General features: G+C 49.2%; 1 protein-coding gene across 5 annotated transcripts in view; it reads right to left on the reverse strand.

Annotated features, from left to right (window-relative positions):
* LOC140483919 (metabotropic glutamate receptor 3-like) overlaps window positions 1-18,485 on the reverse strand; it is a 155,138-nt gene that overhangs the window by 38,348 nt on the left and 98,305 nt on the right. The window contains exon 1 of one of the 5 annotated variants that reach the window (XM_072582745.1): window positions 2,532-2,627. The exons of 3 other annotated variants lie outside the window; for them this stretch is intronic. The gene's annotated coding sequence lies outside the window, so the exon portion shown is untranslated. Of the gene's footprint in view, window positions 1-93; window positions 219-2,531; window positions 2,628-18,485 lie in introns of those variants that run through there. One more of the 5 variants, XM_072582746.1, reaches the window with a different exon arrangement.

The following is an 18,485-nucleotide window of genomic DNA, read 5'->3' on the forward strand; positions in this document are numbered from 1 at the left end:
ATGATGATCTGATTCAACTGCCTATCCCCTAGCAATCAATTGGCCAGTGTTCGGAGATCACACATTCTTTAGTGGTCTAAAGATGGCTCATACCATGGTTCATTTGCTAACATTCTGGGCCCAGGTTCATAAGGTGCTTGACTCCTGTGATAGCATTAAGGGATTACTGCACTGATAGAGGTGATTTTTCAATGAGATGTTAATCCTCTGCTTGTCCACTCAGTCAAGGACACTGTTTGAAAAAGAATGAGGGAAAATTTAGCAATATTTACCACCTGCTCCCAATCTACATCAATAAACATTTACGCTGGTCATTGTTATATAGCTGTTTGTGGGACCTCCCTCTGTGCAAATAGGCTGCCATATTCTCTGCATTACAACAGTAAACACTGAGGAAGGAAAGCACCTCATTGGCTGGAATGTACTTGAGATGTCAAGGGGTCACGAAAGGTGCTACATAAATTCAAATCCTCCTGTCTATAGTTGAGCAGAATGGAAATGATCAATGTGACAGACATATTCTGTGCCCTCTCTAGAGTGCAGGCACTCAATTTCAGACCTCAAGAGCAGCAAATATTACCCTGAACTTTGGACTCAAAACGTTAACTCTGCTTCTCTCTCCCCGTAGGTGCTGTTTTTGGCTCCTCTGCATTTAGATCGACCATTGTAACCACACTGTAAAACCACACAGGAGCCTGTGACCGATTGCTGTATGGGAACTGAGGTGCTGTGGATTGAGCACAGTTCTTTCTACCCCCTTCTCTCTTTAAAAAAGGCTATTATTCTGGGTGACTGGAGCTAACTAAACCATGGTCCACAGCACTGCGCTATCATCAGCCAGTGCCAAGTAACGTGGCGGCATTCGCGCTGCTAGAAATGGTAGTGTGTAGGGATTGTTGACAGAGTGAGCTCGGTCTGTTCCACCACAGGCATGATAGTGAGCCTGAACACAACAGGACACACACACCCAACAACACAGTCACCAGCCCCACAACCACTGTACTGCCATCAACCGCTTCACAATCAGGGAGCAGGGACAACAAGACAGAACTGAGTGCCAGCTCTGAAAAGACTGCAAGACATCAGAGAAGGCCATCCAGCCCATTGAGTCTGTTCTACCAAGCAATGAGGTCATAGCTGAGCTGATAATCCTCAATTCCACTTTCCTGTCTTTCCCCATCACCCTTGCTGAGGGAATATTTGTCTCAGTCTTCGACGTACTTAATGACCCAGCCTCGACAGTCCTTTGCGGTAAAGAATTCCCCAGATGCATTCCATTCCCGAGAGAAGGAATTCCTCCTCGGTTCTGTCTTTAATGGGTGGCCCTCATAATGACCACTGGTATGAGACTCTCCCACAAGGGGAATCAAGCGTTCTCATACGTGAAGGGAGCAAAGGAGGGGACAGGAATAAAATGTTGTGATGTTAAAAGGGACACAGGAAGAGAGAAATCGGGGAGGGGAGGATATATATATACACAATCAAGGCTTAGATGGTGGTAGGACAGGTCACTAAAAACGTTAAGAATGCACAGAGGCAAAAGCAGAAACATATGCAAAACGTTTGTTGGATGGTCAAGAGAAGACGAATCAATTCCAGGCATGGCATATGTAAGAGCTCCAGAGTGACTCCAGGACTGAGAGACCTCAGTGCAGATGGAGTGAGTGAATGAGAGTGAGAGAGAGAGAGAGAGAGAGAGAGAGAGGGAGTGGAATAGAGAGGTTTGTCTCCAGAGGGTGAAGGGGACAATGAATGGTTGGAATGTGAATTATAAATTGTGTTTTGTCGAGTAGACTCTTTTACAGGCAGGTCGGTCAGAGGATTAAAGTTCAAGGTAACTGGTAGAGGTTTTGAAGGAGTTTACAGGGTGCGGCGTTGTGCACTGGAATATGTCAATAGACAACCAAGTTCAATAGAAAAAAACATTTCAAAGAGAGTTTGTTAGATACTTTGAACAAACAAAAATCTCTGCAGGACTGTTAGGGGAGGGCGAGCGATTGAGTGGACAGAATCTCTTTTGGAAAGCTGACACACATATGAGGGGCTGAATGGCCTCTATCTGAACTAGGTGGCTCTGTGTTTCTACAGGACATGACTGAGAAACCCACTCCAATGCGAGAGGATGTAAGCACAGCCCCACACAGACTCACAGCCTTGTGAATCATGCACAGGACTTCTCTCTAAGACCTAGGACAGACTTTTAAGGATGAGACAAACCAGGGAAGCTGCCCCCAGGCTAGAGATACACTTGGGCATCTCGGCTTTGAAGAGAAGCGGCCAATAAAGTCAATTTCAAAAATACCTTACTGACTTAAAAAGCTCATGCCCATGACTCATAAAAATGCCGAAACCAATCCTGCAAAATGCCAGGACAGAATCCAACTGGGATAGAAATCTGGGAAAACCAAGATGTAACCCTTCGAAGGTTCCAACTGCGCATCAGTTGTGATAAAGATTGGACATCAATGACTAAATCGTGTCGCCCGTATTAAAAAATGAGCCTAATTCTGGCTAAAATTCCCAACACTTACCAGAGTTCAGGGGCAGTGCTGAGGCCTGTGCACCCGTGTGCGAAACGCGGTTACATTCACCAAGCCCTTGCGGAGCCGATAGCGAGCAAAGTGTCACTGAGACCAGCTTTTAAATCAAGGAATCGGTGACAGTGGGAGCTGCAGGATGGAAATCCAGGCACAGCTGCCACTCAGGCACTGGGAGACAATCTTTGCGAAAACCTTAACTCTCTGAAGTACCTGCCCAATCTGCATATTGCCCAGCCTCATGTTGTTCACAGACTCTGTCCCTGCCCGCTGCTAAAACCCTGGTGCGTTCACAGATTCTCTCCCTGCCCACTGCTAACAGCCCCGTGGGGCACAACCGAAGGCTCCAAAATTGTAACAATCTGCTTCAGCCACATAATTAAAAAGCAACAAGGTGCCAACAACATTTAGAACACTCCTTTTATCCTTGTGGAATATTCCAGCCTTGATTGCAAAAGGTCTTATTAACACCATTAGCATCTTTATTCAAGAAGGTATGACATTTATTTCAAAACGAACATTCTTTTTCTCCATGTTCTTAACCATACTTTTTTTTGTCGAAGGGGATTGTTCAAACTCAGGAACAGAAAAGTCCACAATGCAGAAACCACTGTCCCTAATAAACTCCCCCAAACGCAGGGACAGCATGAGGTTAGATACAGAATAAACCTTCCTCTACAATGTCCCCATCAAATTCCTGCAGGGCAGGGAAAAGCACAAGGTTAGTTATTGTTCTATTTATCTTGTCCTCTTCAAATGGCCCCAGGACAGGGACAGCACAGTGTTAGATAAACTTAGCAGCCTCTCTACACTGTCCCCATCAAACACTTCCAGGGCAGTGATACCACAGGTTTAGATACAAAGTGCAGCTCCCTCTACATTATCCCCATCAAATACTCTCAGGATAGGGACAGCACAAAATTAGGTACAGAGTAAAGCTCCCTCTACACCGTCCCCATTAATGATTTCCCAAGACAGGTTCCGCATGGTGTTAGATCTAGAATAAACATCCCTCCGCACTGTTGCCATTGTAACAATTGTAACAAGGTAAACCAGGTGGACCTTATAAAATATGAATTATCTGATTTGGGCTATTAATCTTGTCCAATCAGGGAGTCCAGGCTGACAGAGAAGAACAGGCGTCCTCACTCGGGTGTTTTCCTATCTTCCTGGTGGTGGAAACTGAATAAAGATTCGTGCACTTTGTGTCTCTCACTGTGTCTAACACCTGCACACACACACAACATGGTGCTGGGGGACAAAATAAGCACTACCGCAGTTAGGCGGGAGGGTGGGGGTTAATTTAAAAAAAAACAGGCATCCTCGACTGCTGCTGCACACCGTCCACCTCTTCTCCCCCATCCACCGTCCGGACACGCCTTGGCGTGCCCATTTGCCACCGGGCGGTGGGGATCCCCAGTGGAGGGCTCTCTACGCGGGAGTCATCCCCCTTTCTCTCGGGGATCTGGGGTGGAGGGTGCTGCACGCAGCAGTCCCCTGCAACCGCAGGTTGCGGTGGTTCACGGACTCCCAGCCCAACTGCTTGTTCTGTGGCGCTGTGGAGTCCGTGGACCATGTATATATTGGGTGTGGGCGTTTGCACTCCCTTTTTGATTTTCTCAAAAACCTCCTCCTCTGCTTTTGGTTGCACTTCAGTCTGACGTTCCTGATCTTCGGGCACCCGGTACGGAGGAGGGAGGGCAGGTCCGAAGACCTCCTCGTGGGTCTGCTCCTGGGCCTGGCCAAACTGGCCATCAACAGGTCCAGGCAGTGGGCCGTGGAGGGGGTCGTTAGGGCCGACTGCCTGCCCCTCTTCCGGGGTTACGTTAGAACCCGGGTGTCCTTGGAGAAGGAGCATGCGGTGTCCACCAACACCCTGGAGTTGTTCAGGGAGAGGTGGGCGCCGCAGGGAGTGGAGTGTATTATTTCCCCTTCCAACTCTATTTTGATTTAGTCCCTACCCTCCCCTTCACTGTTTGATCACACAGCATTGCCCTTTGATGTGAAGGGCAGTGCTTGTCACTGGCCACTTGGGTGTTTTCCTATCTTCCTGGTGGTGGAAATTCGTGCACTTTGTGTCTCTCACTGTGTCTCACACCTACACAAACACACACAACATGGGTGCTGGGGAAAAAATAAGCACTACCGCAGTTAGGCGGGAGTGTGGGTGGTTTTAGAAAAAGAAAAAAATTAAACAGGAGTGTCAGAGGTTCTGCTCACTCTGAGAGCTGGCTCTGAGGGAGCTGGACCAGTGTGTGTGAAAGACTCTCCTCTTAAAAAAAAGAACAGGCATCCTAGCTGCCTCTGAGGGAACGGGATCAGTGGTGAAACACTCTCCATTTTGTGGATAACAAAGAACATACATCCTGTTTTATCTGAGAGCTGGCTCCGGGGAACTGAATCAGTGTCAAGGACTCTCCACGGTAAAAATAAAGATTGATTTAGCGTTGACATACCCGCGGCTGTGGAGTTATTTCAGTGGCGACAAGATAAAAGCATGCTCCTGAAGAAATTCACTTGTCTCAATCGTCTTTGAGTTGGGCTAAGAATTCCTGGCATCATGCTGTTATTTGGAAAGCTTAACTCATTCAATCCTGGCACTGAAGACTGGGCCCAATATGTGGGAAGAATACGTATTTTTTCCGGGCAAATGACATTGGGCCAGATGAAAAGCAACAAGTAATTCTCCTGACTGCTTGTGGACATGCAGCCTTTTTGGTTATTAGGAGGCTAACTTTTCCTGAGGCACCAGGACTTTCAAAGGTTGATAGATTTAGTTATGGAATATTATGACCCCAAACTGCCTCTAATTCTGAGATGCTATCAGTTTTCCTCAGCAATTTGAGTATCAGTGGAATCTATATTGGGATTTTTGAGGCGGTTAAGACATCGTGTGACTTTGGTTTAACCCCTAATGAGATGCTGAGAGACCATGGACACCCTCGCTGGTCTGACTGTGGTTGGGGAACACCACTTGAGTGAAGACAATTGCACAGCCTCACTCAGGACATATCCTGAACAGAGGGACTCTAGGTCAGCCCACAGCAAAACCCCACGACAAAGCCAAGCCTCGGCCAAATGGTTCAAACTTTCTTCAGGATTCAGGCTGACAAGCCGTTGTAGGCAGACTCAGGACGGTAAAACTCCCATTCGACCTAAACTGAGGAAGAGAACCCTGAGGCCAGTATCGAGGAGAGTGCACACTCTGGAAAGTCCATCTATAGCTGATTTGGAACAGGTGAATTGCTTCGCAATGTCCAAATCAAAATCAGTTCGAATAAACGTTTGGTTAAATGGTCATCCAGTTCTAATGGGGGTCGATACTGGTGCAGTCATTTCAGCCATAGTTTTTCTCTGGACTCAAACTCTCCTATGTTTGTGTAGGTCCTTGTCTAGACTGAGAATGTACACCAGGGAACGTTTACAGATTAAATGTTCAACTTCAGTTCTGGTCTCTTAAGAGAAACAGTTGGTTCAGTTCCCACTGATGGTAGTAAATGGCTTGGGCCCAAGCCTGATTGGGGTGAAGTTGGTTGCGAAAGATTCACCTCGAGTGGCTCAACATTTTTTTGATTAGAAAATGGCTGCCTGAGTAAAGTCCTAATGAATTAATTACTTGGAAACTTTTCAGGAAGGTGTAAGGACTGTCAAAGGCTGCCTTGCATGTTGAGCAGGAAGCAATTCCACGATTCTTCAAAGTCGACCCAGTGCCATTTGCTTTGTGGGCTGGGGTAGAGGGAGAAATCGGAAGGCTGGGAAGCGAAGGCATCATCAAGCCAGTGCAGTTTGCCGAATGGGCAGCACCAATTACACCACGTTATGAAGTCTGACAGGTCAGTTCACCTTTGTGGGATTTTCAACAAACAGCAAACTGCTTCTTGCAGCTGGATAGATACCAGAAGGGTCTATACGCAAAGCTGGCAGGATGCTGTCCTTCATGAAGGTGGACCTGGGCCATGCTAATTTGCAATTGCAGTTAGATGACGATTCTCCGAGGAATGCCACAATTAATACTCATAAGGGTTTGTACCGATATACAAGACTGCCATTTGGGGTATCATCAGCCTGTACAATTTTACAGCAGACGATGGAGAACATTTTATAAGGTCTACCCTAGGTCACCATTTATCTGGATGATGTGCTAATAACAGGGAAGACCAATAAGAAGCACTTAGAGAACTCGGTCGTTGTCCTAAGGTGTTTCTTCCAGGTTGGTGTATGCCTTAGAAGGGAACCATGTGTGTTCCACACACCCCAGATGACCTACTTGGGTGACAGAGTCGACAGGATTGGGTTACACCCATTGGAAGATAAAGTGGGGGGGTGATCAAATGCGCCCCGGCTCCCATGTCCATACTGGAGTTTAGGTCTTTCCTTGGGCTGGTGAATTATTATGGAAAGTTCATACATAACCAGGCCTCCAACCTGGTCCTTTTGTGTCAACTCTTAAAAAAAGGATCAGCTTTGGAAATGGTCACGTAGTCAAGTCTTAGCCTTCAGGGAAGTGAAGAAATGGCTATCATCCTGTAAGGTATTGGCACATGAGGATCCCAAGTAAGATCTGGAATTGACCTGCAAATGACTATGGCATTGGGGTTGCATTAGCTCATAGATGGAGAGAAATATCTAATAGCATTTCCATCCAGGACTTTGGCTAAAGCAGAGCATAAATACACCCAGAGGAGGGTTTGGTGGTCATATTTGGAATCAGAAAGTTCCACCAATACCTTTATGGGTGTAAATTTGTAATAACAGGCCCCGCCTCCACCCCACCCACCCCTGCTAGGTTTACTTGAAGAGGACAAGGCTATGCTGCCCATAGTGCCATCCCAAATTCAGCAGTGAGCTCTAATACAAAGTGTGCATCATTACAAGTTGGAACATCAGCCCCAGCTGGCCAAGTGGCACATGGGGATGCACTGAACTGCCCCCTGCTGACAGATGCACCACTGGTGATACTGCCTCTGGATGTCCATAATAGTCTAGCTGACAATACAAGACTTTGGATGCAGTAAGAGCCAGTCCTGGCCAAATTGAAAGAATTGCTAGTGATGCGGGAGACCGAAGGGCCGTCACAATCAGATTTGAAACTGTTTTGGACCCAGAGTGACCAGATCACAGCAGAGGACAGCATATTATTGTGGGGAACAAGAGTGCTTGTCCGAGCAAAGATCACTGCCAGATACTGGCTGAACTTCAGGGGTTTCCAAATTGAAGATACTGGGTGAGACGTTATGTCTGCTGACCGGAATTGGATGCAGTCATAGCTACGTTGATGGGACAGTGCCCAAAGCACCGGCAGCTCCCCCACATTCATGGGGATAATCTTGGGCTCGGTTACACATCGACTATGCCTATCCTTTCACGTGCTCAACATTCTTAGTCATTGTAGATGCCCACTCAAAATGGCTGGATGTGCACAGAGTTCATTCATCAAACACAGGGATGACAATAGAAAAACTGCGAACATCTTTTACAATACGCAGATGGAATTTGAGTATTTCCTAAAGTCAAATGGTATTCAACATATAAGGACAGCTCCTCATCATCTACCATCCAACGATCTGGCAGAAAGAGCAGTCCAAACCTTGAAAACAGGCTTAAAGAATCGGCCTACAGTTTCACTCGGTTGCAAACTGTCCCGGCTCCTGCTTGATTATAGGACCGGCCCTCATGCAACTGTAGGGATAGCTCCAGCAGAGTTGCCAATGGGAAGCAGACGCTGCACCAGGTTAAATCTGATCTTCCTGGTCCTGGGGGTGGGTGTGAAACCGCATCAGAAACCTAATGCCAGACACAAAGTTCTGCCAAGTGAGAGAGACAGTTTACTTCAGAGGATGAAGTTGGTGGAGGAACCATGGGAATGGCCCCGCACCGATAAGAGCCATGTTCGATGCAAGGTCAGGTCCAGTGATGCACAAAGTTTGGGTAGGTGCGATATGACCATATGAAAGCTGCAAACAGTGGAAGAGCAAAACGTGCCCATCTCCTCGACTACTTTTCTGACTATTCCAGAACCTGTGGGTTCTCCTTGTCCATCACACGTTGGAGATACCTCGGAATCTGAATTGGACCTGGCAGATGCCGCTGCCTAGACACCTTTTCCAGTGGAAGAAGAGAATGAATTTCTTCTGAGATTCTCTGGGCACTAGAGGTGAGCTATTGAGTATTACATGCTGCCCATATCAGAGGTAGAGTTGGACGAACCTGAACCTGGTGCTAAAATGCCCCAAGTGGAGCTACACAAAGAGAACTGGCCTATGTCATAGAACATAGAACATAGAAAAATACAGCGCAGTACAGGCCCTTTGGCCCTCGATGTTGCGCCGATCCAAGCCCACCTAACCTACACTAGCCCACTATCCCCCATATGCCTATCCAATGCCCGTTTAAATGCCCATATAGAGGGAGAGGCCACCACTGCAACTGGCAGGGCATTCCATGAACTGACAACTCGCTGAGTAAAGACTCAGAGTGCCGTTACTGAGTGTCAGTGGGTGGAGGGAGTGGATGCTTGTGGATGTGGTGCCAATCAAGCAGCTGCTTTGTTCTGGATGGTGCCAAGCTTCTTGAGTGATGTTGGAGCTGCAGTAGATGGAGAAAAATTCAAAGCCAGGTAAATGGGTTCAAGGTCCAGAAAATCCAGGATGTAACTGAACAGCAGTACAGAGTGAATGGGCTAAATAGCCTCCTTGTGTTCTTGTCCATCCAAAAGAAGAAGCTGCATATTTGTTTTCCCAGTCAGCAACACCATTGAAAATGTAGACATCAAAATGTCACTGAGTTTCTGACCTGAGGCCAGGTTAGTGCAACTACGCTGAGCAAAGAGGGTGAGAAGCAGAGCAGCCAAACTATCAAGACAGGTGAAGTCCTGCCTGTACGGGATGAGTAGGACCTTGAGAAGGGTTGACGATCAGAGGAACCTTGGTGTGCATGGACCCTGAAGGTATCGTGACAGATAGATAAAGTGGTTAAGAAGGCACATCGGATATTGGCCTTCATTAGCCAAGGCATAGAGTTTAAGAGTGGGGAGATTATTGCTGGAACTGTATAAAACATCAGTTAGGCCACACCGAGAGCATTTGTGTAGTTTTAGAATCCATTGTATTGGAGGGATGTTGGTTGGAGAGGGTGCAGAGGAGGTTTACCAGGATGTTGAGACGGACTGGAGATTAAGCAGCTGGATAAAGACAGACCGAGTTAAACACAGGTCCACGTTAGCATCTTGATCAAATACTCGGGCTGACAGAAACAATCCTCCCCAATTTAATAATATCCTTCCAACAGGAGGGCAACCAGAATTGTATGCAGCACTCCAAAAGTGACCTCACCGACGTCCTTCCCCATTGATGAGGTAGCACCTCGAAATGACCAACTCTTTGAGAGGCTGAGTGTGGGAGCCCTTGTGATGCAGTGGTTGTGTCCCTAGCAGTGAGCCAGGAGGCCTGGGAACAAGTCCCACTTTGAACAAATTGATTGAAAGAGATACCTTATTAATGTACGACTGAATGGCATGAAACCATGCACCTTGGAATAAATGAAAGGTCAGCCGCAATGGTTTCAACTTTGGCTTGTCTGAAGGAAGTGGAATATTCTCTTCCCTGACAATACTGGAGAACAAGCTGGCCTTGTGTTCGGGTGGCTTTCAACACCAGCATTATTAATGCTACCATATATCACCTCACATAATACAACAAGACAGATGTCACAACCTTTCAGGCAGCATCCAAGTAGCTTCGAAATCGACATTTCGGGCAAAAGCCCTTCATCTGTATTCCCGATGAAGGGCTTTTGCCCGAAACGTCGATTTCGAAGCTCCTTGGATGCTGCCTGAACTGCTGTGCTCTTCCAGCACCACTAATCCAGAATCTGGTTTCCAGCATCTGCAGTCATTGTTTTTACCCAGATGTCACAACCTTCCTCATTATTAATGTCACTCTGCCCTCCATTTTACTCACAGGTTTATGGATACTGCTTATAGTATGCTGCAATGTGAGGTGAACGTTACTCAGAGGAACTCCATATCTGATCATTTGCATCTAGTGTCACCTCAAATACACAAGAGCTTAGATACAGAAGCAATTGAATCTTCTCTCAATTTAAATCAATTCTTAAATTTGGACATAGCCTATCCCAACGTAATGAAGGCATTGCTGGAACCCCCTCCGAGATCAGTGCATCCCACATCAAGCATAGGAGAGCACACCTGTACACAGCACTGAAGGTGAGGTCTGAAAAAAGCTCTAATTGCTTTTTTTTTGTATACTTTCACAGTCCAAACCTTTTGCATTAACATTTACAACTGCATTTACAGTTCAGTTTTTCTGTACTAACCTTTTGTCTTTCTATAATTTGTGTATACAGACTTCAAATCTTCATTATACAATCATTTACTAGTCTCTCACCTCTGATTTTATATTCTTCCTGCTAAAATGGGTAATTTTACACCTCTCCATGTTATTTTCCATCTGCTACCATCTTATTCAATCACTTAATCTATCTATAACCCCTTCTGATAGATGCTTTTGGCTCTCGATTTTAAGTAAACTGAACCCCTCTAAATCACTGACGAGTTTTATAAATAACTGGGGTCCAGCCCCTGCAGATTATTAAATGATTCCAAAAGTGACCAATCTATTCTACTTCCTGTCTTCTGTCTATTAACCAAATACAGAATCCATGTCATAATAATGACCTGTTGCTTTTGACAATATTATCAGACCCTTCTTTTGATAGAAAATACCCTTAATTTCTTTAGTTAGCTGCAGGGCTTTCCTGTGGAGTCTTTATTCCTCAGAGCAATACACATTGCGAAGAATTGCAAATTATTTCTCTAAATGTTCCCTGTTTTCCGAAATGCTTTTTAAAAATCTAATACCAAATCAACCTTTGTGCCTTTGGGGTAGGCTATGTCTAAATTTAAGAATTGATTTTGAGATTGATCTCATCCCTGTCAAACTTAGTGTGAAATTCCAACCACGTTATGATCACTCCTGCTCAGTGGATCTTTAACTATGACATTGCTCATGAACCCTGTCCCACTAATATCATCTTTTCCTTATTGGCTGCTGAACTTACTGTTCTTGAAAACTGTCTTTGAATGCAGTCCTTGTTCTTAAAGCCAATTTTGTTTGCCCGCTGCATATCAAGATTAAAGTCCCCCACAATTATGAAGTTGTCCGTGTTCGGTTTTCCTCGACAGTTCTTAGTTGTGCTCTGTTCAGTGCTGATTACTGTCAACAAGCTACAAATTACAACCCTGTTCCCAGTATCTCCTGCTCTATGTTTATCTTGGCTCCACACCCAATGCATCCTACTTCTTCATTTGCTGATCTTGGATCCTTTCCTGCTATGGCCTTTGATGCTTTATCATCCGGGCTGTCCCACCTCTGCTGCCATTTTGCCTGAGTTTTCTCAAAGTCAGGCATTCAGGAATATCTATTTCCTGACCTTGGGCCTTTGTAACCATGCCTCTCTGATGACAGCTAGATCAAACTCTATTTTCCCATTTGAGTCCATTATTTCATCGATCTTTGCTTCCACGCTGTGTACCCCATCTTTATTTTCAACTTTTTAATTATTTTCCCCTGAAGCAGTGTTTGTTGCTCATGTTCATTTGCAATTATTATTTGCTCATTCCTGACCCAAAACTTTACTCAAAACACTGTTCCTCTCTGCAACTTTGCCTTTTCCCTTCAGATTCCCAAGTTTTATATCTCGGATTTATCAAAGTCGATAGTTCCTGCTTGTATACCATTAATCAGATTCTCCATGTTCTAATCCAGCAGATTTTTAATCTGTCGGCACCCTGGCTGGGAAGCACTTAATGCTGGTCTCTCGTTTCCCTTGAGACGGTCGTGATGAACTAACCTTTTTAAATCACTCCAGTCTAGGTGCTGTAGGTAGACCCACAGTGCCCTTCGAGAGGGAATTGACCCAGTGACACTCTAGGAATGGAGATATATTTCCAAGTCAGGATGGCAAGTGGCTTGGAGAGGAATGGTGTTCACATGTATCCGTTCTGCTTGTCCTTCAAGATGGAAGAGGTTATGGATTTGGAAGGTGATGTCCAAGGAACAGTGTTCCCACTAAACAAACTCTTACCCTTTGGTCACAGGGATACAGAACAGTGGCACTTTCTAGTGCACCCTCAGTGTAGCCTCTCCCTTAATACAGCCCGTTCCTCAATTCAGCCCCTCCTTTAATACAGCCTCTTCCTCAGAGCATTCTCTTCTGCAGTACGATCTCTCCCTCGGTGCAATCTCTCCCTCAGTGCGATCTCTTCCTCAGTGCGGTCTCTCCCTCGGTGTAGCCTCCCCCTGAGTGCAGTCTCTCCCTCGGTGCAGACTCTCCCTCGGTGCAGACTCTCCCTCGGTGCAGACTCTCCCTCGGTGGAGCCTCTCCCTCGGTGCAGACTCTCCCTCGGTGCAGACTCTCCCTCGGTGCAGTCTCTCCCTCGGTGCAGTCTCTCCCTCGGTGCAGACTCTCCCTCGGTGCAGACTCTCCCTTGGTGCAGTCTCTCCCTCGGTGCAGACTCTCCCTCGGTGCAGACTCTCCCTTGGTGCATTCTCTCCTTCGGTGCAGACTCTCCCTCGGTGCAGTCTCTCCCTCGGTGCAGACTCTCCCTTGGTGCAGTCTCTCCTTCAGTGCAGACTCTCCCTCGGTGCAGCCTCTCCCTCGGTGCGAGGTAAAAACAATGACTGCAGATACTGGAAACCAGATTCTGGATTAGTGGTGCTGGAAGAGCACAGCAGTTCAGGCAGCATCCAGGGAGCAGGAAAATCGACGTTTCGGGCAAAAGCCCTTCATCAGGAATAAAGGCAGAGAGCCTGAAGGGTGGAGAGATAAGCTGGAGGAGGGTGGGGGTGGGGAGAAAGTAGCATAGAGTACAATGGGTGAGTGGGGGAGGGGATGAAGGTGATGGGTTGGGGGCGGGGGGAAGGTGGAGTGGATAGGTGGAAAAGGAGATGGGCAGGTAGGACAGGTCATGGGGACAGTGCTGAGCTGGAAGTTTGGAACTAGGGTGAGGTGGGGGAAGGGGAAATGAGGAAATTGTTGAAGTCCACATTGATGCCCTGGGGTTGAAGTGTTCCGAGGCGGAAGATGAGGCATTCTTCCTCCAGGCGTCTGGTGGTGAGGGAGCGGCGGTGAAGGAGGCCCAGGACCTCCATGTCCTCGGCAGAGTGGGACAGAGGCAGACCAGGGCCTCCAAGCCCTATGTTATTTCCTCTCCTGACATCCCCAACAGTACCCTTCCACCGACACTCTCATTCGTTTGGCCGAATTTCTCCTTTGAATCCTCCCACTTCCTCCAGACCAAAGGGGTAGCCATGGGCACACGTATGGGCCCCAGCTATGCCTGTCTCTTTGGTGGCTACGTAGAGCAGTTGATCTTCTGTAATTACACCGGCACCACTCCCCACCTCTTCCTCCGCTACATTGATGACTGCATTGGCGCCACCTCGTGCTCCCGCGAGGAGATTGAGCAATTCATCAACTTCATCAACACATTCCACCCTGACCTTAAATTTACCTGGACCATCTCTGACGTCTCCCTCCCCTTCCTGGACCTCTCCATCTCCATTAATGACGACCGACTTGACACTGACATTTTTTACAAACCCACCGACTCCCACAGCTACCTGGATTACACCTCTTCCCACCCTATCTCTTGCAAAAATGCCATCCCATATTCCCAATTCCTCCGCCTCCGCCGGATCTGCTCGCAGGAGGACCAGTTCCACCACAGAACACACCAGATGGCCTCCTTCTTTAGAGACCGCAATTTCCCTTCCCACGTGGTTAAAGATGCCCTCTAACGCATCTCGTCCACATCCTACACCTCCGCCCTCAGACCCTACCCCTCCAACCATAACAAGGACAGAACGCCCCTGGTGCCCCTCCAAACAGACCCCACCACCAGGAATATATTTCCCTCCCCACCCCTTTCCGCCTTCCACAAAGACCGTTCCCTCCGTGACTACTGGCCAGGTCCACGCCCCCCTACAACCCACCCTCCCATCCTGGCACCTTCCCCTGCCACCGCAGGAACCGTAAAACCTGTGCCCACACCTCCTCACTCACCTCTATCCAAGGCCCTAAAGGAGCTTTCCACATCCATCAAAGTTTTACTTGCACATCCACTAATATCATTTATTGTATCCGATGCTCCCGATGCGGTCTCTTCTACATTGGGGAGACTGGGCGCCTCCTAGCAGAGCGCTTTAGGGAACATCTCCGGGACACCCACACCAATCAACCACACCGCTCTGTGGCCCAACATTTCAACTCCCCCTCCCACTCTGCCGAGGACATGGAGGTCCTGGGCCTCCTTCACCGCCGCTCCCTCACCACCAGATGCCTGGAGGAAGAACGCCTCATCTTCCGCCTCGGAACACTTTAACCCCAGGGCATCAATGTGGACTTCAACAACTTCCTCATTTCTCCTTCCCCCACCTCACCTAGTTCCAAACTGCCAGCTCAGTTACTGTCTCCTTGACTTGTCCTACCTGCCTATCTTCTTTTCCACCTATCCACTCCACCCTCTCCTCCTTGACCTATCACCTTCTTCCCCTCCCCCACTCACCCCATTGTACTCTATGCTACTCTCTCCCTTACCCCCACCCTCCTCTAGCTTATCTCTCCACCCTTCAGGCTCACTGCCTTTATTCCTGATGAAGGGCTTTTGCCCGAAACGTCGATTTCGCTGCTTGTTGGATGCTGCTTGAACTGCTGTGCTCTTCCAGCACCACTAATCCAGAATCTCCCTCAGTGCAGCCTCTCCCTCGGTGCAGTCTCTCCCTTGGTGCAGTCTCTCCCTCGGAGCAGCCTCTCCCTCGGTGCAGTCTCTCCCTTGGTGCAGTCTCTCCCTCAGTGCAGCCTCTCTCACAGTGCAGTCTCTCCCTCGGTGCAGCCTCTCTCTCGGTGCAGTCTCTCCCTCGGTGCAGTCTCTCCCTCGGTGCAGTCTCTCTCTCAGTGCAGTCTCTCCCTCGGTGCAGCCTCTCTCTCAGTGCAGCCTCTCTCTCAGTGCAGTCTCTCCCTCGGTGCAGCCTCTCTCTCAGTGCAGTCTCTCCCTCGGTGCAGTCTCTCCCTCGGTGCCGTCTCTCCCTCGGTGCAGCCTCTCCCTCGATGCAGCCTCTCCCTCGGAGCAGCCTCTCCCTCGGTGCAGCCCTTCCCTCGGAGCAGTCTCTCCCTCGGTGCAGTCTCTCTCTCAGTGCAGCCTCTCTCTTGGTGCAGCCTCTCTCTCGGTGCAGTCTCTCTCTCAGTGCAGTCACTCTCTCAGTGCAGTCTCTCCCTCGGTGCAGCCTCTCTCTCAGTGCAGTCCCTCCCTCGGTGCAGTCTCTCCCTCAGTGCAGTCTCTCCCTCGGTGCAGTCTCTCCCTCGGTGCAGTCTCTCCCTCAGTGCAGCCCCTCCCTCAGTGCAGCCTCTCCCTCAGTGCAGTCTCTCCCTCAGTGCAGTCTTTGGACGGCATAGTGGCTCAGTGGTTAGCACTGCCACCTTACAGAGCCAGGGTCCCAGGTTCGATTCCAGTCTTGGGTGACTATCTGTGTGGAGTTTACTCCCACATTCCAAAGATGTGCAGGTCAGGTGAATTGGCCATGCTAAATTTATCATAGTTGTTAGGTGCATTAGTCAGAGGTGAGGGGGGGGACGGGGGTTAGCCTTTGGAGGGTCGGTGTGGACTCATTGGGCCAAAGGGCCGTGTTTCCACACTGTAGGGAATCTAATCTAATCAGCCTTTCCCTCAGTGCAGCACTCACTCATATTTCCATATTCGGATGGTGCCATTCAGGGACTGTTCCATGACCAGACAGTCCCCTATTGGGACAGTTCCATATCCGTACAGTTGCTTATTTCGGACGGTTTTACATCCGGACGATCTCCTATCCAGGACATTTTCATATTTGGACAGTCCCCTATCTCATACAGTTCCATATCCGGACAGTCCCCTATCTGGTACAGTTCCATGTCTGGATAGTCCCCTACCCTGGACAGTTCCATGTCCGGACAATACCCTATCTAGAACATTTCCATATCCCGACAGTTCCCTCCCTGGGACAGTTCCATATCCGGACAGTCCCCTATCTGGACCATTTCCATATCCGGACAGTCACCTATCCGGGACAGTTCCATAACCAGACAGTCCTCTATTCTGGACAATTCCATATCCGGAGAATCCCCTATCCGGGACAGTTCCATATCTGACAGTCCCCTATCCGGGACAGTTCCATATCTGACAGTCCCCTATCCGAGACAGTTTCATAGTCAGACAGTACTCTATCCCGGACTGTTCTACATCTACACAGTCCCCTATCCGGGACAGGTCCATATCTGGACAGTCCACTATCCAGGACAGTTCCATATCCGGACAGTCCCCTAACTGGTACAGTTCCATGTCCAGAGAGTCCCCTATCCGGGACAGTTCCATATGGGGACAGTTCCATATCCGGGACAGTCTCCTATCCCGGACTGTTCCATATCCCGGACAGTCCCACATCCCGGACAGTCCCCTATCCCGACAGTCCCCTATCCGGGACAATTTCATATTCGGTGAGTCCCCTATTCAGGACAGTTCCATACCTGAACAGTTCCCTATCTAGGACAGTTCCCTACCTTGGTAGTTCCCTATACTGAGCAATTCCCAATCTAAACAGATCCCTATCCAGAAGGTCCCTGTCCAGACTGTCCCAAAACTGGCCAAACCCTTATTTTGACCAATGACTGTCTGTACAATCCCCTGTATGGGCAGGCTACTATCCATCTATATCTCTGTCCAAACAGTTTGCTATCTGACTATCGCCTAATCTAGATGGTTGACTATCCAAATATACCCTGATCCAGGTAGTCCACTACTGCATTGCTACCCTACCTGGACACTCCCCCACCTGGACACTCCCCTACCCGGACACTCCCCCGCCTGGACACTCCCCTACCTGGACACTCCCCCCACCTGGACACACTCCTACCTGGACGCTCCCCCGCCTGGACGCTCCCCCACCTGGACACTCCCCTGCCCGGACACTCCCTTACCTGGACACTCCCCCACCTGGACACTCCCCTGCCCGGACACTCCCCCGCCTGGACACTCCCCTACCGGACACTCCCCCACCTGGACACTCTCCTACCCGGACACTCCCCCCACCTTGACAATCCCCTACCTGGACACTCCCCCACCTGGACACTCCCCTACCCGGACACTCCCCCCACCTGGACACTCTCCTACCTGGACATCCCCCCACCTGGACACTCCCTCACCTGGACACCCCCCCACCTGGACACTCCCTCACCTGGACACACCCTCACCTGGACACTCCCGTACCCAGACACTCCCCTACCTGGACACTCCCCTACCAGGACCTTCCCTACGTGGACAGTCCCTTATGCGGACAGTCCTCTACCCGGACACTCCCCTACCCGGACACTCCCCTACCCGGACACTCCCCACACCTGGACACTCTCCTACCTGGACACCCCCCCACCTGGACACTCCCTCACCTGGACACACCCTCACCTGGACACTCCCGTACCCGGACACTCCCCTACCTGGACACTCCCCTACCAGGACCTTCCCTACGTGGACAGTCCCTTATGCGGACAGTCCTCTACCCGGACACTCCCCTACCCGGACACTCCCCTACCCGGACACTCCCCTACCCGGACACTCCCCTACCCGGACACGCCCCTACCCGGACACTCCCCTACACGGACACTCCCGTACCCGGACACTCCCCTACCTGGACACTCCCCTACCTGGACACTCCCCTACACGGACACTCCCCTACCCGGACCTTCCCTACGTGGACAGTCCCTTATGCGGACAGACCTCTACCCGGACACTCCCCTACCCGGACACTCCCCTACCCGGACACGCCCCTACCCGGACACGCTCCTACCCGGACACTCCCCTACACGGACACTCCCCTACACGGACACTCTCCTACACGGACA

The sequence above is a fragment of the Chiloscyllium punctatum genome, chromosome 12 (assembly GCF_047496795.1).
Source record: "Chiloscyllium punctatum isolate Juve2018m chromosome 12, sChiPun1.3, whole genome shotgun sequence".
Lineage (NCBI taxonomy): Eukaryota > Metazoa > Chordata > Chondrichthyes > Orectolobiformes > Hemiscylliidae > Chiloscyllium > Chiloscyllium punctatum.